At 43.0% G+C, this 27,958-nt stretch overlaps 1 pseudogene; it reads right to left on the reverse strand.

Annotated features, from left to right (window-relative positions):
- Window positions 1–15,299: 15,299 nt before the first annotated feature.
- LOC140639519 (immunoglobulin heavy variable 3-74-like) lies at window positions 15,300–24,130 on the reverse strand (annotated as a pseudogene).
- Window positions 24,131–27,958: the final 3,828 nt, after the last annotated feature.

Here is a 27,958-nt window from a genome sequence, read left to right on the forward strand (position 1 = left end):
TTTGCATGTCCTCTGACTATATCTTCAGCGCTTGATTGTGAAAATATGAATTTCTCATCTTTGAGTGGTGTTATCTTTGCATTTCTATTTTTTTAAAAAAGCCTTCATCAAAATTGGTCATTTTTAGTATGATATCTTATCCACTATTGAAATTTAATCCTAAATATTTATTTTTGATGCTAGTTTAAGTGATATTATTGTCAATAGATAGGTATTTTATATCCTAAATTTTCCCTGAAATCATTATTTAATTCCTAGTTTATTGAGTTTGTAGAAATTGCCCCTGTAACATATCATGTCATAGGGAAACAAATAATTTTCTTCCTCTCTCCTGATTAATATTTTTTAATTGCCTAGTTTCCCTGCATAGGTCTTCACCTTGTTGTGGCAGGAAGATTTCTCCTGTATTCTTCCAGTTTCTTTGTCTTGTCTAATAACTCAGTACAGTTAAGACATAAGATAGTTCTAAGGGGAGATGCATTTCATTTTCCACGTGCATGAGCTATGTAAAATATGACACCCAGACAATGACCACTGTAGGCAGCCCTTCCACATGTTGGACAATACAAAATTTGGTTTATGGATATTTAAAGCCAGGATTTGGTTTTGGTTATGCGAATGACTAGGAACTGAAAAGGGTTGTTTGCACAGACTTCTGGGCCCTATGTTTCCTCTTCTGGTTCTGAGGATGTTCTCCCCTTCTGCTATATGGAATGAGTTGTTCTCAAAGGAGATTTATTTCCTGCCATCAGGGGGAATCACATTTCTGAGTGGACTTAACTTTCTGAAACAGCTTCACTACCAGTGAGTTCACATGTAAACTATGCAATAGAATGGCAGAGCTGAGAGACACTGTCAACACCAGGACATGCCACCAGGATGGCGTAGAAACCCTCTAGAATAATGATTGCATATAAACATATAGATAAAGGGTAAACAATTACTGTAGATGTTTGAGGGTTTCCAGTAATGAGCTCATCATTAGAAACCTCCCTCATCTATGGAGGGAGAGTAACTGACACAGATGTGTATTTGGTTGCTGTCATGGGGGACCAACATAATTCCCAGTGGTGAGGCGCACACCTCACAGCAGTTAGTATAACACAAATTGGTAAGGACATGGTACCACGCAAATCCCACAGGGTCATCAGAGACACAACTTGTGGAAATTCCAGAGCATCATTACTTGGTTTCATGTGTAACCAGGGTTGTATCCTGTTCTGGCTGCTGTAACATTGTACAAGGACTGGGGTTTTTTATTTTTTATTTTTTTTAATAATAAATATATTTTTTATTGGTGTTCAATTTGCCAACATACAGAATAACACACAATGCTCATCCCGCCAAGTGCCCCCCTCAGTGCCCATCACCCAGTCACCCCCACCCACCGCCCTCCTCCCCTTCCACCACCCCTAGTTCGTTTCCCAGAGTTAGGAGTCTTCCATGGTCTGTCTCCCTTTCTGATATTTCCTACTCATTTCTTCTCCCTTCCCTTCTATTCTCTTTCACTATTATTTATATTCCCAAATGAATGAGAACATATAATGTTTGTCCTTCTCTGATTGACTTATTTCACTCAGCATAATACCCTCCAGTTCCATCCACATTGAAGCAAATGGTGTGTATTTGTCATTTCTAATGGCTGAGTAATATTCCATTTTATACACAAATCACATCTTCTTTATCTATCCATCTTTTGATGGACACCTAGGCTCCTTCCACAGTTTGGCGATTGTGGACATTGCTGCTAGAAACATCAGGGTGCAGGTGTTCCGGCGTTTCATTGCATCCATATCTTTGGGGTAAATCCCCAGCAGTGCAATTGCAGGGTCGTAGGGCAGGTCTATTTTTAACTCTTTGAGGAACCTCCACACAGTTTTCCAGAGTGGCGGCACCATTTCACATTCGGACTGGGGTTTTTTAAACAACAGATGTTCAGGACACTTGGGTGGCTCAGTGGTTATCTGCCTTCGTTTCAGGTTGTTCTGGAGTCCCAGGATCCAGCCCGCATCGGGCTCCCTGCATGGAGCCTACTTCTCCCTCTTCCTATGTCCCTGATTCTGTCTCTGTCTCTCATGAATAAGTAAAGAAAATCTTAAAAAAAGATAAAGGGATGCCTTAGTGGTTCTCAATAGGATAATTGGGAGAATTATGAAGACTTCCATCATTCTTCCTGCTTCCATGCTTGATCTGGAACATCCACGTCCTCCTGCCTTGGAGATAGTTACACATGCACATCCCCAGGTTCTCCAATGAAAGACAAGGGCAGAGTCAGATGAAAATTACTCTACTGGCTTTCCTGGGTGTCCACCTCATGACCGTAAATCATGGACTTCTCAGACTACTCAGTCATGGGAACCAATGTGCTATGGGTTCTGTCCCTCAGGAAACCCTGACCAGTTCATGTTTTACCTCTTGTGGGGTAAAGATATTTCAGAAATATGTCATCCTACAATGTCCTGAGAAGCAAACTTCTATAAATGAAGCATCATGTTCTGAGTTTGGGACAAGAGCTGGGTAAGGATAGTGAGAAGCTTTGAGATTCTTTTTTTTTTTTTTTTTTTTTTACCAAATTTTATTTTATTTTATTTTATTTTTAAATTTATTTTTTATTGGTGTTCAATTTACTAACATACAGAATAACCCCCAGTGCCCGTCACGCATTCACTCCCACCCCATCCCTCCTCCCCTTCTACCACCCCTAGTTCGTTTCCCAGAGTTAGCAGTCTTTACGTTCTGTCTCCCTTTCTGATATTTCCCACACATTTCTTCTCCCTTCCCTTATATTCCCTTTCACTATTATTTATATTCCCCAAATGAATGAGAACATATAATGTTTGTCCTTCTCCGACTGACTTACTTCACTCAGCATAATACCCTCCATTTCCATCCACGTTGAAGCAAATGGTGGGTATTTGTCATTTCTAATAGCTGAGAAATATTCCATTGTATACATAAACCACATCTTCTTTATCCATTCATCTTTCGTTGGACACCGAGGCTCCTTCCACAGTTTGGCTATTGTGGACATTGCTGCTATAAACATCGGGGTGCAGGTGTCCCGGGTTTCATTGCATTTGTATCTTTGGGGTAAATCCCCAACAGTGCAATTGCTGGGTCATAGGGCAGGTCTATTTTTAACTGTTTGAGGAACCTCCACACAGTTTTCCAGAGTGGCTGCACCAGTTCACATTCCCACCAACAGTGTATGAGTGTTCCCTTTTCTCCGCATCCTCTCCAACATTTGTTGTTTCCTGCCTTGTTAATTTTCCCCATTCTCACTGGTGTGAGGTGGTATCTCATTGTGGTTTTGATTTGTATTTCCCTGATGGCAAGTGATGCAGAGCATTTTCTCATATGCATGTTGGCCATGTCTATGTCTTCCTCTGTGAGATTTCTGTTCATGTCTTTTGCCCATTTCATGATTGGATTGTTTGTTTCTTTGGTGTTGAGTTTAGTAAGTTCTTTATAGATCTTGGAAACTAGCCCTTTATCTGATATGTCATTTGCAAATATCTTCTCCCGTTCTGTAGGTTGTCTTTGAGTTTTGTTGACTGTATCTTTTGTTGTGCAAAAGCTTCTTATCTTGATGAAGTCCCAATAGTTCATTTTTGCTTTTGTTTCTTTTGCCTTCGTGGATGTATCTTGCAAGAAGTTACTATGGCCGAGTTCAAAAAGGGTGTTGCCTGTGTTCTTCTCTAGGATTTTGATGGAATCTTGTCTCACATTTAGATCTTTCATCCATTTTGAGTTTATCGTAGTGTATGGTGAAAGAGAGTGGTCTAGTTTCATTCTTCTGCATGTGGATGTCCAATTTTCCCAGCACCATTTATTGAAGAGACTGTCTTTCTTCCAATGGATAGTCTTTCCTCCTTTATCGAATATTAGTTGCCCATAAAGTTCAGGGTCCACTTCTGGATTCTCTATTCTGTTCCATTGATCTATGTGTCTGTTTTTGTGCCAGTACCACACTGTCTTGATGACCACAGCTTTGCAGTACAACCTGAAATCTGGCATTGTGATGCCCCCAGATATCGTTTTCTTTTTTAAAATTCCCCTGGCTATTCGGGGTCTTTTCTGATTCCACACAAATCTTAAAATAATTTGTTCTAACTCTCTGAAGAAAGTCCATGGTATCATGATGGGGATTAAGTTAAACGTGTACATTGCCCTGGGTAACATTGACATTTTCACAATATTAATTCTGCCAATCCATGAGCATGGAATATTTTTCCATCTCTTTGTGTCTTCCTCAATTTCTTTCAGAAGTGTTCTATAGTTTTGAGGGTATAGATCCTTTACATCTTTGGTTAGGTTTATTTCTAGGTATCTTATGCTTTTGGGTGCAATTGTAAATGGGATTGACTCCTTAATTTCTCTTTCTTCAGTCTCATTGTTAGTGTATAGAAATGCCACTGACTTCTGGGCATTGATTTTGTATCCTGTCACGCTACCGAATTGCTGTATGAGTTCTAGCAATCTTGGGGTGGAGACTTTAAGGTTTTCTATGTAGAGTATCATGTCATCGGCGAAGAGGGAGAGTTTGACTTCTTCTTTGCCAATTTGAATGCCTTTAATGTCTTTTTGTTGTCTGATTGCTGAGGCTAGGACTTCCAGTACTATGTTGAACAGCAGTGGTGAGAGTGGACATCCCTGACTTGTTCCTGATCTTAGGGGAAAGGCTCCCAGTGCTTCCCCATTGAGAATGATATTTGCTGTGGGCTTTTCATAGATGGCTTTTAAGATGTCGAGGAATGTTCCCTCTATCCCTACACTCTGAAGAGTTTTGATCAGGAATGGATGCTGTATTTTGTCAAATGCTTTCTCTGCATCCAATGAGAGGATCATATGGTTCTTGGTTTTTCTCTTGCTGATATGATGAATCACATTGATTGTTTTACGGGTGTTGAACCAGCCTTGTGTCCCAGGGATAAATCCTACTTGGTCATGGTGAATAATTTTCTTAATGTACTTTTGGATCCTATTGGCCAGTATCTTGTTGAGAATTTTTGCATCCATGTTCATCAGGGATATTGGTCTGTAATTCTCCTTTTTGGCGGGGTCTTTGTCTGGCTTTGGAATTAAGGTGATGCTGGCTTCATAGAACGAATTTGGAAGTACTCCATCTCTTTCTATCTTTCCAAACAGCTTTAGGAGAATAGGTATGATTTCTTCTTTAAACGTTTGATAAAATTCTCCTGGGAAGCCATCTGGCCCTGGACTCTTGTGTCTTGGGAGGTTTTTGATGACTGCTTCAATTTCCTCCCTGGTTATTGGCCTGTTCAGGTTTTCTATTTCTTCCTGTTCCAGTTTTGGTAGTTTGTGGCTTTCCAGGAATGCGCCCATTTCTTCTAGATTGCCTAATTTATTGGCGTATAGCTGTTCATAATATGTTTTTAAAATCGTTTGTATTTCCTTGGTGTTGGTAGTGATCTCTCCTTTCTCATTCATGATTTTATTAATTTGAGTCTTCTCTCTCTTCTTTTTAATAAGGCTGGCTAATGGTTTATCTATCTTATTAATTCTTTCAAAGAACCAACTCCTGGTTCTGTTGATCTGTTCCACAGTTCTCCTGGTCTCGATTTCGTTGAGTTCTGCTCGAATCTTTATTAACTCCCTTCTTCTCTTGGGTGTAGGATCTATTTGCTGTTTTTTCTCTAGCTCCTTTATGTGTAAGGTTAGCTTTTGTATTTGAGTTCTTTCCAGTTTTTGAATGGATGCTTGTATTGCGATGTATTTCCCCCTTAGGACTGCTTTTGCTGCATTCCAAAGATTTTGAACGGTTGTATCTTCATTCTCATTAGTTTCCATGAATCTTTTTAATTCTTCCTTAATTTCCTGGTTGACCCTTTTATCTTTTAGCAGGATGGTCCTTAACCTCCATGTGTTTGAGGTCCTTCCAAACTTCTTGTTGTGATTTAGTTCTAATTTCAAGGCATTATGGTCCGAGAATATGCAGGGGACAATCCCAATCTTTTGGTATCGGTTCAGACCCGATTTGTGACCCAATATGTGGTCTATTCTGGAGAAAGTTCCATGTGCGCTTGAGAAGAATGTGTATTCAGTTGAGTTTGGATGTAAAATTCTGTAGATATCTGTGAAATCCATCTGGTCCAGTGTATCATTTAAAGCTCTCGTTTCTTTGGAGATGTTTTGCTTAGAAGACCTATCGAGTATAGAAAGAGCTAGATTGAAGTCACCAAGTATAAGTGTATTATTATCTAAGTATTTCTTCACTTTGGTTAATAATTGATTTATATATTTGGCAGCTCCCACATTCGTTGCATATATATTGAGGATTGTTAAGTCCTCTTGTTGAATAGATCCTTTAAGTATGATATAGTGTCCCTCTTCATCTCTCACTACAGTCTTTGGGGTAAATTTTAGTTTATCTGATATAAGGATGGCTACCCCTGCTTTCTTTTGAGGACCATTCGAATGGTAAATGGTTCTCCAACCTTTTATTTTCAGGCTGTAGGTGTCCTTCTGTCTAAAATGAGTCTCTTGTAGACAGCAAATAGATGGGTCCTGCTTTTTTATCCAGTCTGAAACCCTGCGCCTTTTGATGGGGTCATTAAGCCCATTCACATTCAGAGTTACTATTGAGAGATATGAATTTAGTGTCATCATGATATCTATTCAGTCTTTGTTTTTGTGGACTGTTCCACTGAACTTCTTCTTAAAGGGGAATTTTAAGAGGCCCCCTTAAAATTTCTTGCAGAGCTGGTTTGGAGGTCACATATTCTTTTAGTTGCTGCCTGTCTTGGAAGCTCTTTATCTCTCCTTCCATTTTGAATGAGAGCCTTGCTGGATAAAGTATTCTTGGTTGCATGTTCTTCTCATTTAGGACCCTGAATATATCCTGCCAGCCCTTTCTGGCCTGCCAGGTCTCTGTGGAGAGGTCTGCTGTTACCCTAATACTCCTCCCCATAAAAGTCAGGGATTTCTTGTCTCTTGCTGCTTTAAGGATCTTCTCTTTATCTTTGGAATTTGCAAGCTTCACAATTAAATGTCGAGGTGTTGAACGGTTTTTATTGATTTTAGGGGGGGATCTCTCTATTTCCTGGATCTGAATGCCTGTTTCCCTTCCCACATTAGGAAAGTTTTCAGCTATGATTTGTTCAAATACATATTCTGGCCCTCTGTCCCTTTCGGCGCCCTCGGGAACCCCAATTAAACGTAGGTTTTTCTTTCTCAGGCTGTCGTTTATTTCCCTTAATCTATCCTCATGGTCTTTTAATTGTTTGTCTCTTTTTTCCTCAGTTTCCCTCTTTGCAATCAACTTGTCTTCTATGTCACTCACTCGTTCTTCCACCTCGTTAACCCTCGTCGTTAGGACTTCTAGTTTGGATTGTATCTCATTCAATTGATTTTTAATTTCTGCCTGATTAGCTCTAAATTCTGCAGTCATGAAGTCTCTTGAGTCCTTTATACTTTTTTCTAGAGCCACCAGTAGGTGTATAATAGTGCTTCTGAATTGGCTTTCTGACATTGAATTGTAATCCAGATTTTGTAACTCTGTGGGAGAGAGGACTGTTTCTGATTCTTTCTTTTGAGGTGAGGTTTTCCTTCTAGTCATTTTGCTCAGTGCAGAGTGGCCAAAAGCAAGTTGTATTGGGAAAAAGAGAAAAAGAGAGGAGAGAAAGAAGGAAAGAAAAGAGAAAGAGAAAAAAAAAGGGAAGAAAAAGAAAAAAAAACGAATAAAAAAAGAAGAAAAAGAGAAAGAAAAAGAAAGGAGAAAAAAAGGGGGTGGGGGAAGGAAACAAATCAAAAAGCAAAACAAAACAAAAACAAAAACAAAAACAAACAAACAAAAAAAGAACCACCGGGGAGTATCTTCTGATTCTGTGTACTTTAAGTCCCTTGGCTTCTCCTGGAAGTTGTCCGTCTAGCTGGTGTTCTCGGGGAGGGGCCTGTTGTGCTGATTTTCAGGTGTTAGCAGTTGGGGGAACTGCTGTGCCCCTGCCTGGTGCAGGGCTCGGTGGGGGTTGTTTACCCCCTGAGGCCGCAGGAGGAACAGCCCCAGTGGCGGGGCAGCTCTGGAAACCTGGATTCAGCTCCGGCAGGAACTCCGTCTGCAGGGCCTGGAGGCTCCAGGGCGGGGCGCTGATCTCAGCTCCGGGCAGGAGCGTCCTGGCTGTCCTGGGCCCTCCCGGCCTCTGCCTGTCCCGGGGGAGGCCGGATCCTGGGCTGTGTCCCGGCGCCCTGTGCTCCGGAGCCTGCGCTGGTGGATTCGCGCTCCCGGGCCGCGCAACCCCCTCCGCGGAGCCGCCGCCCGAGCCCCTCCGAGCTGCTCCTGGAACCGCGCAGGCCCCTCCGCACGGAGCCTCTTCCTCTGCCCGAGCCCGGCCGAGCTGCTCCCGGGGCCGCGCAGCCCCCTCCGCGGAGCCGCCGCCCGAGCCCCTCCTGGCTGCTCCGGGTCCCGCCGGGTCCTGCCGTGCGCGCTGCAGCCCTTAGGGAGCTCGGCGCACTCTCCCGGGGCGCAGGTGTCTGTTAGTGTCCCCGGGAGCCCGAGGGCATCCCCGCCCTCCTGGGTCCTGCTCCAACTCCCCGCGAGCCCCTTTCCGCCCGGGAAGGTCGGTGCAGCTCCTGCGTCTCCGGGACGGGGCTCTCCTGTCCTGGGGACACTCGCCCCGGCCTCAGCCCGGCTCCTCGCGGGGGCCCCTCCCCCTTGGAGGCCTTTGTTCCTTTATTTCTTTTTCCCCCGTCTTCCTACCTTGATAGATGCGCGAACTCTCCTCACTGTAGCATTCCAGCTGGTCTCTCTTTAAATCTCAGGCCGAATTCATAGATTTTCAGGATAATTTGAAGGTTTTCTAGGTAGTTTGGTGGAGACAGGTGATTTGGAGACCCTACTCTTCCGCCATCTTGCTCCTCCCTCCTCTTTATCTTTGGAATTTGCAAGCTTCACTATTAAATGTCGAGGTGTTGAACGGTTTTTATTGATTTTAGGGGGGGATCTCTCTATTTCCTGGATCTGAATGCCTGTTTCCCTTCCCAGATTAGGAAGGTTTTCAGCTAGAATTTGTTCAAATACATATTCTGGCCCTCTGGCCCTTTCGGCGCCCTCGGGAACCCCAATTAAACGTAGGTTTTTCTTTCTCAGGCTGTCGTTTATTTCCCTTAATCTATCTTCATGGTCTTTTAATTGTTTGTCTCTTTTTTCCTCAGTTTCCCTCTTTGCTATCAACTTGTCTTCTATGTCACTCACTCGTTCTTCCATCTCGTTAACCCTCGTCGTTAGGACTTCTAGTTTGGATTGCATCTCATTCAATTGATTTTTAATTTCTGCCTGATTAGCTCTAAATTCTGCAGTCATGAAGTCTCTTGAGTCCTTTATGCTTTTTTCTAGAGCCACCAGTAGCTGTATAATAGTGCTTCTGAATTGGCTTTCTGACATTGAATTGTAATCCAGATTTTGCAACTCTGTGGGAGAGAGGACTGTTTCTGATTCTTTCTTTTGAGGTGAGGTTTTCCTTCTAGTCATTTTGCTCAGTGCAGAGTGGCCAAAAGCAAGTTGTGTTGGGAAAAAGAGAAAAAGAGAGGAGAAAAAGAAGGAAAGAAAAGAGAAAGAGAAAAAAAGGAAGAAAAAAAGAAAAAAAAAAGAAAAAAAAAGAAGAAAAAGAGAAAGAAAAAGAAAGGAGAATAAAAAGGGGTGGGGGAAGGAAACAAATCCAAAAGCAAAAAAAATAAAAAAAATAAAAATAAAATAAAAGAAAAGAACCATGGGGGAATATCTTCTGATTCTGTGTACTTTAAGTCCCTTGGCTTCTACTGGAAGTTGTCAGTCTAGCTGGTGTTCTGGGGGAGGGGCCTGTTGTGCTGATTTTTAGGTGTTAGCAGTTGGGGGAGCTGCTGTGTCCCTGCCTGGTGCAGGGCTCAGTGGGGGTTGTTTACCCCGTGAGGCCGCAGGAGGAACAGCCCCAGTGGCGGGGCCAGGTCTGGAAACCTGGATTCAGCTCCGGCAGGAACTCCGTCTGCAGGGCCTGGAGGCTCCGGGGCGGGGCCGCTGATCTGCTCAGCTGGGGCAGGAGCGTCCTTGCTGTCCTGGGCCCTCCCGGCCTCTGCCTGTCCCGGGGGGAGGCGGGATCCTGGGCTGTGTCCCGGCGCTCTGTGCTCCGGAGCCTGCGCTGTTGGATTCGCGCTCCCGGGCCGCAACCCCCTCCGCGGAGCCGCCGCCCGAGCCCCTCCGAGCTGCTCCTGGAACCGCGCAGCCCCCTCCGCACGGAGCCTCTTCCTCTGCCCGAGCCCCTCCGAGCTGCTCCCGGGGCCGCGCAACCCCCCCGCGGAGCCGCCGCCCGAGCCCCTCTGAGTTGCTCAGGGTCCCGCCGGGTCCCCCCCGTGCGCGCTGCAGCCCTTAGGGAGCTCGGCGCACTCTCCTGGGCTCGCAGTTGCTGTTACTGTCCCCGGGAGCCCGAGGGCATCCTCGCCCTCCTGGGTCCTGCTCCAACTCCCTGCGCGCCCCTTTCCGCCCGGGAAGGTCGGTGCAGCTCCTGCGTCTCCGGGACGGGGCTCTCCTGTCCTGGGGACACTCGCCCTGGCCTCAGCCCGGCTCCTCGCGGGGGCCCCTCCCCCTTGGACGCCTTTGTTTCTTTATTTCTTTTTCCCCGTCTTCCTACTTTGATAGAAGCGCGAACTCTTCTCACTGTTGCATTCCAGCTGGTCTCTCTTTAAATCTCAGGCCGAATTGATAGATTTTCAGGATAATTTGAAGGTTTTCTAGGTAATTTGGTGGAGACAGTTGATTTGGAGACCCTACTCTTCAGCCATCTTGCTCCTCCTCCAGCTTTGAGATTCTGAAGAAACCTCATGATACAAGAGGAGAGAGACATCTGGTGTTTGACTGACATGAGAGAAGACAACTTCTGTTCATCCTGGGGTCATTCCTAGAGCTTTGCAGATGGAGAAGTGCAGATGGCATGTCAGGGTGATATAATCAGGTATGTAACACAGGCAGATAATGATTTTGACTAAGGAATAGTGTATTAAAATGAGTACATTTGGAGTGAAATTTTAAATATCAATTCATGTAGAGTTATTGATATATTGTCAACTGTGAGTAATCACATATTTTGTTATTTTGTCCATCAATAAATTTTATTTTAGATATTAATTATGGAAATATTTTACAAAAAGTTTTATTAAATAGGCTACATATACCTACAGATTTTTGTACTTATCCATTTATTTATAATCATATATTATAATCCCATAACTTTTAGTTTTGGAAATATCAATAAATTATCACAAAATCTAGGAGGTTAGATGTAAATATTCATGAGTTATTATTTCCTCTTAATATAAAGTTTTCATCGTTTATTTCCAGAGATCATTTAAGGGATATTTTAGTTTACATATTATGCAAAATAAAATGTAATGATTTTAACATATATTATGAATAAAATATCATGACCTTTAAAAATGAAGACCAACAAGGAGCGTATTTTTCTAGCTAGAAGAAAGACAATTCACCTTCTGCACTTGTTCTTGGGTCTTACCCTGTCCTTATTCCTAATTGCCCTAGTCCCTTGACTACATTTGTTCATCCAAGTGCTCTCTGGCTACCTGTGGAGCCCCTAGCGACCTGAGTGTTCCCTTGTTGACCTGAGAGGACTCTGGTGACCTTCACATCTTCTGGTGACCTCAGCGACCCCCTAGCTTAGCCCCTCCCCTGTCCCTGCAGGGAGGTGTGTGTCTGAGCTCACACTGATGGCCCCTTCCCATTTCTCCTGTGCAGTAAGACATGGCCAGTTGTTTGGTGGGAAATGAGCTCAGCTACAGGGAGCACTTGTTCTGGGATGGGATTCAGGATGGGACTCTGGGATGTGGCTCCTGTGGGACAGGCTGTTGCATGTGTTATAATTAATTATGATCCAACTCACTGCACCCATTCTCCTGGTGTTGGTGGATGCATTTCTACCAGAAATCAATGGTTTACATGGAAAATCAATAGACAGTGGTGGTGAGGTGTGGGGTCCGTGATTCCCTCTCCTGTCATTGCTCTGAATCTTGCAGCAGCACCTGGGAAATGAGCCTGAGGACAAGGAGACTCAGGCGCTGTCAGTCACGAGCATTCACAACTATCCCCATGGTCCCCCACCTGACATCTGAGACCATCAACTTGGAAAGCAGTCACCAGACACAGAGAAGACCCCAGAAAATCATCTTCCTCCATATTACAGCTCTGCCTTCACCAGAGACCTCAACCAGCCTTTGAAGAGAGCTCTGAGCTCCCTCTGCCTGAGAGAGGATTTTACCCTAGATGTTGAGGAGAAGTGGGTGTTTTTGGGTTGTATCCTGTCCTTTTAAGTGGACAGGGACTGGGCTAGGCTTCCATGGACCTCCCAGGACCACCCATGGACATCTACTTGTTGAACCCACAAAGCATGTTGTTTGGTGTTGGGAGAGTCGTGGTCCATGAGCTGTGTTGCAAGCAGGTCAATATATGGCCTCTGGTTTCTAAGAATGAGGATCAATGTTAAACAAATCATTGCATGACAATTTATTTAAATCGAATCGATCTTTCAAAAAGGTATTTAAGGGGTCCACATTGGTGTAGAGGACTTTACAAATCTAGTCTTATATACACAGTATTAACATTTATTCCAGACATAATTGCATAGAAAGTTATATATTTGTTACATCTGCTATAAACAAAGTGATTTGGGGATGCCTGGGTTGCTCAGCAGTAAAGCATCTGCCTTCAGCTCAGGGAGTTATCCTGGAGTCCTGGGATTGATTCCCATACTGGGCTTCCTGCATGGAGCCTACTTCTCCCTCTGCCTATCTCTCTGCCTCCCTTTCTCTGTGTGTCTCTCATGAATAAATAAACATAATCTTAAAAAATGAAATATAGCATGGGTGTTATGCTATATGTTGGCAAATCAAACTCCAATAAAAGAATATATATACAAAAGTTCATAATATGCAAAAAATGAAATAAAAAGATTTGTTATGGTTTCTAACTCTTAAGATGATATTTCTTTCAGTTTCCTCACTGATGTACTTGACCTCACATGAACCATTGCATGCACAGCATAGGCACAACTGGAGACCTTGATCCTGATCCTCTGGGCTGATGATCTTTTTCTTCCAGGACACCTGCACATCCTGGATGTAGTACCAATGTCCTCGAGGTCGCAGACACCAACACAGGGCACCCACTCTGTGGTCTGTATGTACAATTCCTTTTTTTGGTGGGAATTTTATTTATTTATTTATTTATTTATTTATTTATTTATTTATTTTTATTTATTTATTTTTTTTTTAAATAATAAATTTATTTTTATTGGTGTTCAATTTGCTAACATACAGAATAACACCCAATGCTCATCCTGTCAAGAGCCCCCCTCAATGCCCACCACCCAGTCACCCCCACCCACCGCCCTCCTCCTCTTCCACCACCCCTAGTTCGTTTCCCAGAGTTAGGAGTCTTCCATGGTCTGTTGTCTCCCTTTCTGATATTTCCTACCCATTTCTTCTCCCTTCCCTTCTATTCCCTTTCACTATTATTTATATTCCCCAAATGAATGAGAACATATAATGTTTGTCCTTCTCTGATTGACTTATTTCACTCAGTATAATACCCTCCAGTTCCATCCACATTGAAGCAAATGGTGGGTATTTGTCATTTCTAATAGCTGAGTAATATTCCATTGTCTACATAAACCACAAATTCTTTATCCATTCATCTTTTGATGGACACCGAGGCTCCTTCCACAGTTTGGCTATTGTGGACATTGCTGCTAGAAACATCAGGGTGCAGGTGTCCCGGCATTTCATTGCATCCATATTGTTGGGGTAAATCCCCAGCAGTGAAATTTCTGGGTCATAGGGCAGGTCTATTTTTAACTCTTTGAGGAACCTCCACAGTTTTCCAGAGTGGCTACACCAGTTCACATTCCCACCAACTGTGTAAGGGGGTTCCTTTAGGTACAATTCCTATACTGGGAGGCTGCCTCCCTTCTCCTGAGACAAGTACCTGACATGGGGGCCTGTTAACTCATGGAGCAGAGTTATGCTTTATAGAACATGAACAATGTTCCTCTGATGCAGCACAGAGATCATCATCATCTCAGGTATGTTTCTACAGTTCTCAGAGTACAGATCCTTTACTTCTTTAGTTTGGATCACGCTTAAGTATTGTTGTTTTTACCATTGTAAATGGGATTTATTCTTGGGTTTCTCTTTCTTCTGTATCCCTGTCAGTGTATAGAAATGTACCTTACTTCTGTGCATTGTTTTTATAACCTGTTATGCTGCTTCATTGCTTATTATTTGACTTTATGTAGCCCTCCAGATGGTAAGGGAATTAACGTGTGCAGACCTGAGCCTTGTGTGTTATTCCTGGAAACTGTGGCCAAGGAAGACTATGGTTTGGGTTTTCAGGTCACATCATCCCAGGTCATCCAATGATGCCCATGTTTGTGGTGACTCCCAGAAATGCCCTAGGGACAGAGACACCATTGGGGTGGACTGGGTGGGGAGGAGCCTCTGCAGAAACTCAGCACTGAAGGGGGGTATTGCAAGGATGATGTGCTGACGTAGACTGAGCTTGAACCTGGCACACCTGTCAGCCCAGGACTTGTGACCATAAGTTCATGAATGTCCTACTAGAATGTGATGTGTGTGCTGCTGAAACAGAGAGTGGGTTGGAAAAATTCATCCATGGTGTTCACTTTCTTTCTTTTCTCCAAGCATATTGTCACATTTCAGAATAAAGTGGGAAAATTTCTGACCCTTTTGCAGACAAATCAACAGTCTCAGATTCTGAAGCACAACACCTTCCAATACTTTACAGATGAGACCTCAAGGAATTCCCCCTTTTCTGTCCGCATAGTTTGCAAATATCCCCACTACAACAAGTAATAAAATTAATTTGATGCAAAGTGTTTAACCAGGATCATTCTTTCAGTGTAACTGTAGCTTTAAACCCTGCTGGAGAGAATGATGTGCACATGAGTATATTAACTTTGTCCAAAACCCCTGGCTCATTGCTATGAGGAAGTCATAGGAGGAGAACCCTTGTTGCTGTCACCTCCTTAGCCCACCACCAAAACTGTCCTCTCACCAGGGATTCTGACTCTCCCAGGATGTGGGTTCTCACACTGAGTCTTGCACAGTAGTACACGGCTGTGTCCTCAGACTGCAGACTGTGCAGACTGTGCTTGTGGAGGCCATGCCCTCAGGGTGACTCTTCCCTGGAACTTCTGTGCATACCTTGTGGCACCATCTTTGGGATCATTTCGTCCCATCTAATCAAGCCCTAGTCCTGAAGCCTGTCATACCCAATGCATACATTAGTTAATGAAGGTGTATCCAGACATCTTGGAAGAGACCTTCATGGATGCCCCTGGCTTCCTCAACTCAGTCCCAGACTGCACCAGCTGGACCTCAGAGTCCCCACCTGTGGAGAGGAACAGGAAGGGATATAGACATCCTTGACTGGCCTGATACTGTCTTCAGACTAGAAACTAGAGTGTCCTTTAGCAGTAGCCAGTGCCAGCAGGAAGAGGTTTCTCCAGCAGTCCATGGTGAGGGCTGCAATATAAGGGGCTACTGGAGGGAGCATGTGCAGGTTTTGGGTGATGCTCAGGGCACAGATATTCCCATACTTAGCCTATTGCATCTTGCATGATTTGAAAATTCATGAGATGGAGCATTTCATACTCAATACAAGCCTCATCTAGAGAAGGAGCCGATCTCCATCACAGGACTGTGCTATGTAGGAACCTGATACCCAAGTCTTAATCCTTGTTTGACGATGTAGGTCCCCTTCCAGTTTCCTGAACTGCGTGCAAGCACAACATCTCCCACCGATGGTCTAGAAGCCACAGGAAATCCTCCTCATTGTGAAGGCACCTCTGAATGACAGACTCTCTGAACCTGATGTTGGCTCTGAGATCTGAATGTCTTATTCTTGGATCAGTGTGTTTCCAATATGCTGCATCCAATGCGGTAATCAGTGCATTCCCACCTCTATCTCTTCACACCTCAGATATGTAAAAGTGGTGGAATTGCATGCTCTGCAAATGTGCTCCTCACTGTATAGAGTTTAGCAAATGCTCCTGACAGAACAGGAGACTTACACAGCCTGTAGCTCTCCCTGTCCTACTTGCATTTTAGATGGATTTCTGAACTGGATGATGGGCTCTGAGGAGGGCACTTGATGGGATGAGCCCTGGGTGTTATACTATATGTTGGCAAATCAAACTTCAATTAAAATATAGATTGTTTCCTGAACAAGGTGACTCCAACTTCTGAGAGGAAAGCCTTCTCCAGAACCCTGTGTAGCTGTTTCTCTGGCAGCAGTCCTTTGCGTGGTGGTCCTGAGCGTCCCCTGCAGGCCTGACCTGGGCCCTGCAAGTAGGACGCTGTCTGGGCTCACAGGGTATTTACTGAAGGGTCTCAACTCCTGTATTACATGGTGAAGGGGTGCTTAATATGCCACCAAACGTGTGTCCATGTAATTAAATGTACTAAAAAAAACAGCCAGTGCAGAGATACCCTGACCCTCCCTGACTCCCTGAGCTGAAGACAAGTCTTCTGATGGAAAACCATCCTCACTGTTCCAGAGGCGTGATTTCTTTAGTACCAGAAATAGGATTTTAAGCCCAAGAAACTGTACAAACAAACCTTATTTCTTTAATAATTTATTTCCACAGACCTACTTCCTTTGTGTTGTCATGCCTCCCAATCCCCACGCTTTATAAAGATGTAAATCCTATGTACTTTACTGACATCTCTGTGTCTTTATGTTTCACAATCTCCTATATATTCAAAATTGATATTCTTTTTATCCTGTTGTCTTATGTCAATGTAATTATTCAAGAAGCCTAAGACTCTAGAAGGAAATCTTTCTACCCCTACAATGGGTGTGATGTGCCTTCAGATAGCTCTTCCGATGACACCATGTGTTCTGATAACATCTCCTGCAATAGCGACCTGGCCTTCCAAGCTGTGAAGTCAGCAGGGAGACCCCAAGCAAGGGGGGTCTGAACACTGAACCCTAATGGAGCCACTTGCCTGGACCCCCAGATGCACTGATACAGTCCATAGTCACTGGAGGCCAGAAAGTCAGAGTTCTCTGGGAAGCCTCTTATCTCACTTAGGTTCCTGGTGTTGAAGATCCCATATGACTATATCTGCTTGTGCAGAGAGGCAGTTCACAACCCATTGCACCTCCACTGTCCAATAACACACACACACACACACACACACACACACACACACACTGTAGCTGATATTTGCAGTAAGGATCCCAATGTTCCCTTCTTCCCAGCACCAATCTCATGGGCAGTGTCCTCCACATTGATTCTGGGCCTGGGTGTGACTTGTTTCACAACAACTCTGAAGAAAATATGATTCAAGCAGAGATAGGGAAGTTTTTGCATGTTGGTTTTGTTTGTTCTCCCAGCATCTGGGAACCTGCAGGTCTGTGGATAAGAGGGTCCAGGCCTGCCCTACAGAGTATCATTCCCAGGTTGACACACTCTGTCATTGCTTCCAGAACTCTACCCCATACCCATGGGGGGATATATCAGTAAACCTGCAGACCCTGGATGTCCCCTTTCCCAGAGAACACAGACAAGAACCCAAATTCAGGTCATGGAGGCCCCTGGAAAGGGCAGCCTCCCTAGAAGCAAAGACAGCAGTTGATGCGGGAATAGGGTTCCTGGAATGCTGCATGTTGGATCAGCGTCTCCTACCTGAGTGACATGAAAGTGTCTCTGAACTGAGGTTATCCCTCCTGGAGATCAGTATCTGTCTCACCTGTGCAGATGGGCTCGCATATGGGTCATGTTTCAAGAATAGAAGAGCTGCACATAAAGACCGTAGTGGAGGAGATGCACCTGCTTCTGTTTTGGATAAAATACCTCCTCAATGGATCTTGATGTTGTGTGTAGACAGTCCTTGTGGGTCTTCTACAGGGTCACCAGTAATGATGTGCTCTGGGAGGATTCTGGTCACTGCCCCAGTGTATTATCATCCAGTTTGTCTCATGGTCATCCTCAATAGGGCTGCACACATCACACATCAGGATACATTCAAGTATGTGTCACCTCTGACCAGGGATGGGCCCTGAGTTCATGCCCACCATACAGGAGACCTGGTCAGTGCAAGGAGTCTGGGCTGTGCTGACTGCTGTGGTTTAGCGTGGACACCACCAGGCATGAACTACAGCCTGAGCAGAGGAAGCACAGGAGCTACCATCCATTCACCATCTCTGGGCTACAGATGAGTGCCTGGTGACCCATGATTATGGAAGAGTTGACCCTGAGAATTGGAGGAGCAGAAATATCAGCATCATGTCAGCTTACTCATGTAATGCTCTAGGTCACCTGGTGGGTTGGGCATTAGAGGGGCAGGTGAGTGGGTTCAGCTTTTTGAGAGTGAACCCAGATTCCACATGAGTACTCATTACCAGACAGCTCTGGTTCTGTCCATTCATGGGGCTCCATCTTGCTGGTGGACACTCCTCCTGACACCTGCTCCTTGCACCTCAGACAGCAGGGTCTCCTGTATCTAGGCTTCTGCCAGAACCCTCATAGATATTCAGGTTAAACCAACAAACCAAAAGTAGGAAGATGTATTGGCCAAGACCCCCATGAAAAGAGGGAATGTCCAAGGTCCATGGCTTGGGGGCTGTGGTCTGTATGAATATGGAGGGCCCTCTCATAGAGCTGGTGTCACTTTTGCCCCTGAACGCCTTTCATTCTACTCCTCAGACACATAGGCGTCCTGTAGCCCATAAGCTTTAATCCCTCCAGAGTCCCTGATGTGGTGGTCCTGTGTGCAGAGGGTCATCAAATATCCTCATGAGTAAATGCCTGTGATTCAGAGGGAATGGACCTCCGCTGGAACCTACACAGGGGGCTCCAGAGGGCAGGTCTCATTCCTTAAGCACAAGACACCTGTGCTTAAGAAACTGTGTCCTGGCATCCCTGGGTGGCGCAGCGGTTTGGCGCCTGCCTTTGGCCCAGGGCGCGATCCTGGAGACCCGGGATCGAATCCCACGTCGGGCTCCCAGTGCATGGAGCCTGCTTCTCCCTCTGCCTGTGTCTCTGCCTCTCTCTCTCTCTCTGTGACTATCATAAATAAAAATTTAAAAAAAAATTAAAAAAAATATTAAAAAAAGAAACTGTCCTGTTGCAGGTGAAGAGCTGGGTGCAGGATTGGGGCCTCCTTAGCTTCCAGGCTGAGCCGGAACACGAGGTCCAAGGTCACAGCTGAGGAACCATGGTCCATATGAGGACACAGAGGAAACATGAGCTCTGCCAGTAGAAATCTGTGGGTGTTCAGAGGATCAGGAATGTTACTCTTTCCTTTGGCTGAGCCTCTTCCTACAGTGAAAAGTGTAAATGGGGAGTCCATCATTGCTAGTTATGTAAATACCTGGTAATATTGGGGAACAAAGAATGTACAGAGAAGAAACAATGAATACAGAAATGATAAGTCACAAGGAAAGCAATAAATAACTGCATTATATCAAGATTTTTCTGGGGAATAGAAAAACAAACAATGTTAACTTGCTAATTTTAATGTTTTGAGACTCTCCCCTCTACTATACATGTGTTGAAATCTTGGGGTTCAGAGACAGAAGCATAGGAGCCAGAGAGAAATATAGAATATGCAAAAGGGAAGAATGACTTCTGTGATAGATTGATAATTCATGAAATATTCAATGTACATGCAGGGACCTGTCCATGAGGAGCACAGAGGATGGAGAAATAAAGGTGAAGAACCAAGATACTCCAGACATGTCCATAATAACTATATGTCAATCTGTCCAACCACTTTCTTTATTCCCATGGATAATTGGTATCTGGATGGTGGTGGAGGCTCATCCTGGTTTCGGGAACCATGGAAGCCCCTGTGTAGTCTGATCTCCACGTCTCCTGTTCCATGGGAGGGGGACACTGACACTTCCATTTCCAACCCAAATTGTTATGTTCTTTCCTAGAACCATAGGTGCCCCGGGTGAGTAAATGACTATTTTGGTTTGACCTTAGGTGTCACTATGTTTATTAATGTTGCTCTTGTTTCTATGGTACCTGGCCAGGGCATGATTGGATTGTTTGTTTCTTTGGTGTTGAGTTTAATAAGTTCTTTATAGATCTTGGAAACTAGCCCTTTATCTGATATGTCATTTGCAAATATCTTCTCCAATTCTGTAGGTTGTCTTTTAGTTCTATTGACTGCATCCTTTGCTGTGCAAAAGCTTCTTATCCTGATGAAGTCCCAACAGTTCATTTTTGCTTTTGTTTCTTTTGCCTTCGTGGATGTATCTTGCAAGAAGTTACTGTGGCCGAGTTCAAAAAGGGTGTTGCCTGTGTTCTCCTCTAGGATTTTGATGGAATCTTGTCTCACATTGAGATCTTTCATCCATTTTGAGTTTATCTTTGTGTATGGTGCAAGAGAGTGGTCTAGTTTCATTCTTCTGCATGTGGATGTCCAATTTTCTCAGCACCATTTTATTGAAGAGGCTGTCTTTCTTCTAGTGGATAGTCTTTCCTCCTTTATCAAATATTAGTTGACCATAAAGTTGTGGGTCCACTTCTGGGTTCTCTATTCTGTTCCATTGTTCTATGTGTCTGTTTTTGTGCCAGTACCACACTGTCTTGATGATGACAGCTTTGTAGTACTACCTGAAATCTGGCATTGTGATACCCCCAGATATGGTTTTCTTTTTTAAAATTCCCCTGACTATTTGGGATCTTTTCTGATTCCACACAAATCTTATATAATAATTTGCTCCAACTCTCTGAAGACAGTCCATGGTATTTTGATAGGGATTGCATTAAACGTGTACATTGCCCTGGGTAACATTGACATTTTCACAATATTAATTCTGCCAATCCATGAGCATGGAATATTTTTCCATCTCTTTGTGTCTTCCTCAATTTCTTTCAGAAGTGTTCTATAGTTTTTATGGTATAGATCCTTTACCTCTTTGGTTAGGTTTATTCCTAGGTATCTTATGCTTTTGGGTGCAATTGTAAATGGGATTGACTGCTTAATTTCTCTTTCTTCAGCCTCATTGTTAGTGTACAGAAATGCCAGTGATTTCTTGACATTGATTTTGTATCCTGTCAGGCTACCAAATTGCTGTATGAGTTCTAGCAATCTTGGAGTGGAGGTTTCTGGGTTTTCTATGTAGAGTATCATGTCATCGGCGAAGAGGGAGAGTTTGACTTCTTCTTTGCCAATTTGAATGCCTTTAATGTCTTTTTGTTGTCTGATAGCTGAGGCTAGGACTTCCAGTATTATGTTGAATAGCAGTGGTGAGAGTGGACATCCCTGTCTTGTTCCTGATCTTAGGGGAAAGGCTCCCAGTGCTTCCCCATTGAGAATGATATTTGCTGTGGGTTTTTCGTAGATGGCTTTTAAGATGTTGAGGAATGTTCCCTCTCTCCCTACGCTCTAAAGAGTTTTGATCAGGAATGGATGCTGTATTTTTGTCAAATGCTTTCTCTGCATCTAATGAGAGGATCATATGGTTCTTGGCTTTTCTCTTGCTGATATGATGAATCACATTGATTGTTTTACGAGTGTTGAACCAGCCTTGTGTCCCGGGAATAAATACTACATGGTCATGGTAAATAATTTTCTTAATATATTGTTAGATCCTATTGGCTAATGTCTTGTTGAGAAATTTGCAGAGGAAAACCTCTTGATCACTGTTTTAGTCAATACAGTTAACAGCAAGATGTCTAAACTGGAATGTAAAACAATGATATAAAGAATACAAGGTGGACTTGAAGAAAGGATAGAAAACAATTGAGGTTCCATTTCTGCTGAGATAATTGAGCTATAATTGATTCTGGCCAAATTAAAAATAATATAATGAAGCTGCTACCCAAAATGGAGCTCATAAAATGATGATGTAAAAAATGGAGGTGTAAGTCAGCATTAAGGAAGATAAAATTATGAAAAATAATGACTGAGAAAAAGCTGAAACACAGTTAAAGAACCAAAGATGAAGATTTTTGAAAATCAGCAAATTTTGAAACAATGACATTCCTAAGATAGAAGACCCTAGGAGGGCAGAGAGAAAAAGGGGCAGATGATTTATTCCATGAAATAGTAAGGGAAAAGCTCCCTAATCACAAATTACACAGACTTCAAATTCCAAGAAGTACAGATACTCACATGAGATTTAACAAAAGTAGACCATCTCCAAGGAATTACATAGTTAAACTCACAAAAGACTCAGACAAGAAAGGAGTCTGGAAAGCACCAAACTGCTCTCATGACCCTCACAGCCATCATTCTATCAGCATCTGGAAGGTGATGCTCAGATTCAAGTCCCACAGGGTCAGCAAATCCCCTTTCCCTGGAAATGTTGATAAATCATCATCCTTACACTAAAGTTACACAATCTCCCAACCCCCTGACTCCCTGTAAAGGTTCTCACTCTGCGTGTCCACTGGGCCTTGTTCACACAGAGTCCTAGGATTGTCCACAGGTTACTCCTCTCTGCAGGAGTGAACATGTGAGAAATCCACCCTTTACCTCATGGATGGAAGTTATCAGGGACTTTTCACGACAAATGCAGCAGGAAAAACCATAGCATCAGTGAATGGGTCCACGTGTCACTAGTGTCTTTTCCTGTGCCCCCTGCTGGAACATCATACATGGACTGGGTGGATTAAAAAACAGACACTCATTCCCATAGTTCTGGAGTCTGGGAAGCCTGAGTTCCAGGTGCAGACAGATGTGGTGTCTGGAGAGAGCCCAGATTTTATCATATCCTTTCAATTATTCCCTCACGTGGGGACAAGAGAATGGAGGTTTCCCAGTCCTGCATATAAAGGGCCTTATCCAGACATGACACTGCACCTCCTGACCTGAGTGCTCCCCTAAGGCCCCACCTGCTCCCCTCATTACATGGGCTTATGATTCAACATGGGGATGGTAGAGGTCACACAGAGTGAGCAATATCAACACCTGAAGGCTCCATGAGCTATTCTCTCTAGACGGAAAGTCTCCCAATACAGCTCCTCACCCTGAGGATCCTCAGGGGTCCAGTAGAAGATTATGGTTCATGTGTGAACTGTGTGCACACATGACCTTCGGAACCAGTTGATGACCTTCAATAGCGGACAGCTTTGAGCTGAGAGTCTGGGTAGGACCTCAGGTCTCTTCTATTTCATGCTTTTTGCTGTTTTCATGATATCACTTTACTCATTTTCCAAATTTTCAGATCATTTCTCTCTACTTGGATTTTGGCTACATTTACTGGTTGACCTCATATCCATCATTCTCAACATGGATATATTTGTAATTATTTCATATTTAGTCACAAGTGTAATCAAGTCTAAGCATATGTGTGTTATCTCCATATCAATAGTTGCTTCCTAAAAAAAAAGAAATCCGAATGGAATAGGTAAACACAGAATCATGTGTCCAGAGAGCCTCCCTGGGAGAAACTGCTCCATGGAGAGAAAACCCAGACCCCGACAGGAAACCTGCCCAGAACCTCCATCTGCACCTGCTCCTGGGCCTTCAAGACAGAAGTGGTGAGGAGTGTGCACCCCCTGGTGGTCTCAATCCCCTTCTACAGGGAGGTTTGTGTCTGGGCTTACACTGAGGTCGCCTCGCTGTGTCCCTCACACAGTAATACACAGCGGTGTCCTCAGCTCTCAGGCTGTTCATCTGCAGATAGAGCGTGTTTTTGGCGTTGTCTCTGGAGATGGTGAATCGGCCCTTCACAGCGTCTGCATAGCTTGTGCTACTTCCACTAGCATAAATCCATGCGACCCGCTGCAGCCCCTTTCGTGGAGCCTGGCGGACCACTGCATGCTGTAGCTACTGAAGGTGAATCCAGAGGCCACACAGGAGAGTCTCAGGGATGCCCCAGGCTTCACCAGGTCTCCCCCAGACTCCACCAGCTGCACTTCACCCTGGACACCTGCAGACACAAGACATCCTGGTCAGGACACTGTCCCACATCCCCTGTTTCTCTCACTCACCTCCACTCACATTCTCAATGTCTCTTGTTCTCCATGAATTACCTTTTAAAATAGTGACAAGGAAAACCCAGCTGAGCACTAACTTCATGGTGAGTTGTCTGTATTTTGTCCTGATCCTAGGTCGGGGTCACCTGAGAATCCTGAGCTGGGGATGCTCTTCAGGCTGCAGGGTCCATGCTGGGCTGGTTTAATGAGTGGAGAGAGGGTCTAATTTGCATGTCCTCTGACTACATAAGCAACTCCAAACTTAAATTCCATCTTTACACGTTATAAAGAAGGATTACTTCAAAATTCTAATCACTTTGTGTAGATCACACTGTGAGTATATGACGTTCAAATTTACCAATGTACTTATCTTTGAATTTCTCTGTGGCCTTTTTTACACTTTCATTAATATAGTTCATTTTTAGTAGAGTATTTCATCTACTTAGTGAAACTTAAGCAATATTATTTATTTTTGATGCCTGTCTAACTGGGGTTATTTTTTTAACTCAATCTTTGTCTTTTATTTTATTTTAATTTTATTTTAAATTTTTATTTATTTATGACAGTCACACACACAGAGAGAGAGAGAGGCAGAGACACAGGCAGAGGGAGAAGCAGGCTCCATGCACCGGGAGCCTGATGTGGGAATCGATCCAGGGTCTCCCGGATCGGGCCCTGGGCCAAAGGCAGGTGCCAAACCACTGCGCCACCCAGGGATCCCTGTCTTTTATTTTAATAAATTTATTTTTTATTCATGCTCAATTTGTCAACATACAGAATAACACCCAGTGCTCATCCCGTCAAGTGTACACCTCAGTGTCTGCCACACAATCATCCTTACCCCCTGCCCCCCTCCCCTTCCACCACCCCTAGTTCATTTCCCAGAGTTAGGAGTCTTTCATGTTCTGTCTCCCTTTCTGATATTTCCCACTTATTTTTCTCCTTTCCCCTTTATTCCCTTTCACTATTTTTTATATTCCCCAAATGAATGAGACCATATAATGTTTGTCCTTCTCCAATTGACTTATTTCAGTCAGCCTAATACCCTCCAGTTCCATCCACATCGAAGCAAATGGTGGGAGATGGAAAAATATTCCATGCTCATGGATTGGCAGAATTAATATCGTGAAAATGTCAATGTTACTCAGGGCAATTTACATTTTTAATGCAATCCCTATCAAAATACCATGGACTTTCTTCAGAGAGTTGGAACAAATTATTTTAAGACTTTTGTGGAATCAGAAAAGACCCTGAATAGCCAGGGGAATTTTAAAAAAGAAAACCATAGCTGGGGCATCACAATGCCAGATTTCAGGTTGTACTACAAGGCTGTGGTCATCAAGACTGTGTGGTCCTGGCCCAAAAACAGACACATAGATCAATGGAACAGAATAGAGAACCCAGAAGTGGACCGTCAACTTTATGATCAACTGATATTCGATAAAGGAGGAAAGACTATCCACTGGAAGAAAGACAGTCTCTTCAATAAATGGTGCTGGGAAAATTGGACATCCACATGCAGGAGAATGAAACTAGACCACTCTCTTGCACCATACAGAAAGATAAACTCAAAATGGATGAAAGATGTAAATGTGAGACAAGATTCCATCAATATCCTAGAGGAGAACACAGGCAACACCCTTTTTGAACTCGGCCACAGTAACTTCTTACAAGATACATCCATGAAGGCAAGAGAAAGAAAAGCAAAAAGGAACTATTGTGACTTCATCAAGATAAGAAGCTTTTGCACAGCAAAGGATACAGTCAACAAATCTAACTGGGATTATTTCAGTAACTTCATATAAATAACTTGTTGGTGTATAGAAACAGCTTTATTGAATATGTTGATTTTATATCCTGGATTTTCCCTGAGTTCATTAGTTAGTACTAAGTGGTTTTGTGAGGCTTGTCCTCATTCAATAGGTATAAGAATTTTCATAAGCATGCAATTTATTTTTCTCCCTGTTTACTGATTAAATATCTTTTTTATTACATAATTTCTCTTTTAATCTTCAAGTTAGGGTCAATTTTTTCCCTCCTTGTCAAATTCTTTGTGTTTTCTAATATTTTGGATTATATAAGGCAGACCTAGGAAAGAAAAAGTATTTCATCTTACATGGGATGAGCTACCTAATATATGGTGTGAAGTGGGATCTTGTAAGAGGACAGTATGTCTGTTCATGACTTCTACTGTTTCTGAAGTTTCGTTTTGTTTGTTTAGGTGGGTGTTGAGGTTGATAAGCTCATTGTATATTTTGGATTCCAGACCTTAAATAGATAAGACATTTCCAAGTATCTTCTCCCATTCTGTAGGTTGCCTTTTAATTACACTGAGTGATTCCTTTGCTGTGAAAATGCTCTTTCCTTGATGAAGTCCCCATAGTTCATTTTCCTTTCCTTTCTCTTGCCTCTGGAGACACGTCTAGAAGTGGTTGCAGCTGAGATAGAAAAGGTACTGCCTGTGTCATTAGGAGTCTGATGGTATCTTGCCTCATACTTAGGTCTTTCATCAACATTGAGTTTATTTTTGTGAATGTTGTAAGAAAAGTGTTCCCATTCATTCTTCTGCATGTGGCTCTTCAATATTCCCAACACCATTTTTTGAAGAGACTTTCTTTTTTCCATTGGATCTTCTTTCCTGCTTTGTCAAGACTTTTTGACCATAGAGTTCAGAGTCCATTTCTGGGTTCTCAAATTGTTCTATTTGTCTTTATTTGTGTCAGTGCCATACTGTCCTGATTATCACAATGTTGTAATTTACCTTGGCAACCAGAATAGTGATGCCTCCAGCTTTGCTTCACTTTTTCAGGATTGCTTTGGCTATTTGAGGTGTTTGTAGTTCCCTACAATTTTTAGAATTTTTTTCTTTAATTCTGTGAACAATGCTGGTGGTATTTTTATATGGATCGCTTTGAATGTGTAGCTTGCTCCTGGTAGTATAGATATTTTATCAATGTTTATTCTTCTAATCTATGAGAATCAATACTTTCTATCTACCTGTGTCTTCCTTACTGTCTTTCAGAAGTGTTCTGGAATGTTTAGACTATACATCCATCCTTCTTTGGTAAGGATCATTCCTCATTATCTGATGATTTCTGGTGCAATTATAAATTGCATCCAGTCCTTGATTTTCTTTTTTCTGTTTCATTTACACTGTAGAGAAAGCCACTGACTTCCTTGTATTGATAATATATGCTCAGATTTTGCTGAATCCCGGTATCAGTTCTAGCAATTTTTCGATGGAGTCTTCGGGATTTGTAGGTAAGTTACCTTGTTGTATGTGAAGAGTGAAAGTTTGACTTTTTCTTTGCTGATTTATATGGTTTTTACTTCTTTTTTTTCTGATTGCTGAGGCTAAGACTTCTAGTACTATGATGAAGAACAGTTGTGACAGTGGGCATCCCTGTCCTGTTCCTCATTTTATGGGAAAATTTCTCAACTTTTCCCTATTGAGGATGACTTTTCTGTGTCTTCTGTAGACGGCTTTTATGATGTAGTGTATGTTCCCCTATCCCTATACAGTAGAAAGTTTTAATCAGGAAATAATAATCTCTTTTGCCATATGATTTTTGAGCATCAGTTAAGAAGACAAAATGGTTCATATCCTTTTCTGTTATTAATGAGATACATCACACTGATTGATATGCAGACACTGAACCACACTTGCAGAACAGAAATTAAGCCCATTTGGTCTTGGTGTATTTTCCTTTTAATGTGCTGTTGGATCCTATTGTTTATGATGTTTGTGGGAATTTTGCATCCATATTCATCAAGGATATTGGTATGTAATTCTGCCTTGTAGTTGGATCTTTGTCTGCTTTTGAGGTCAAGGTAATGCTGACCTCTAAGAATGAGTTTGGAAGTTTCCTTTAATTTCTATTTTTGGAACAGTTTCAGACATATAGGTATTAATTCTTTTAAAATGCTTGTTGCATTCCCATGGGCAGCCATCTGTGCTTGGGATTTTTATTGTTAGAAGACTTTTTAAGTATGTTTGA

This window comes from Canis lupus, chromosome 9 (assembly GCF_048164855.1).
Source record: "Canis lupus baileyi chromosome 9, mCanLup2.hap1, whole genome shotgun sequence".
Lineage (NCBI taxonomy): Eukaryota > Metazoa > Chordata > Mammalia > Carnivora > Canidae > Canis > Canis lupus.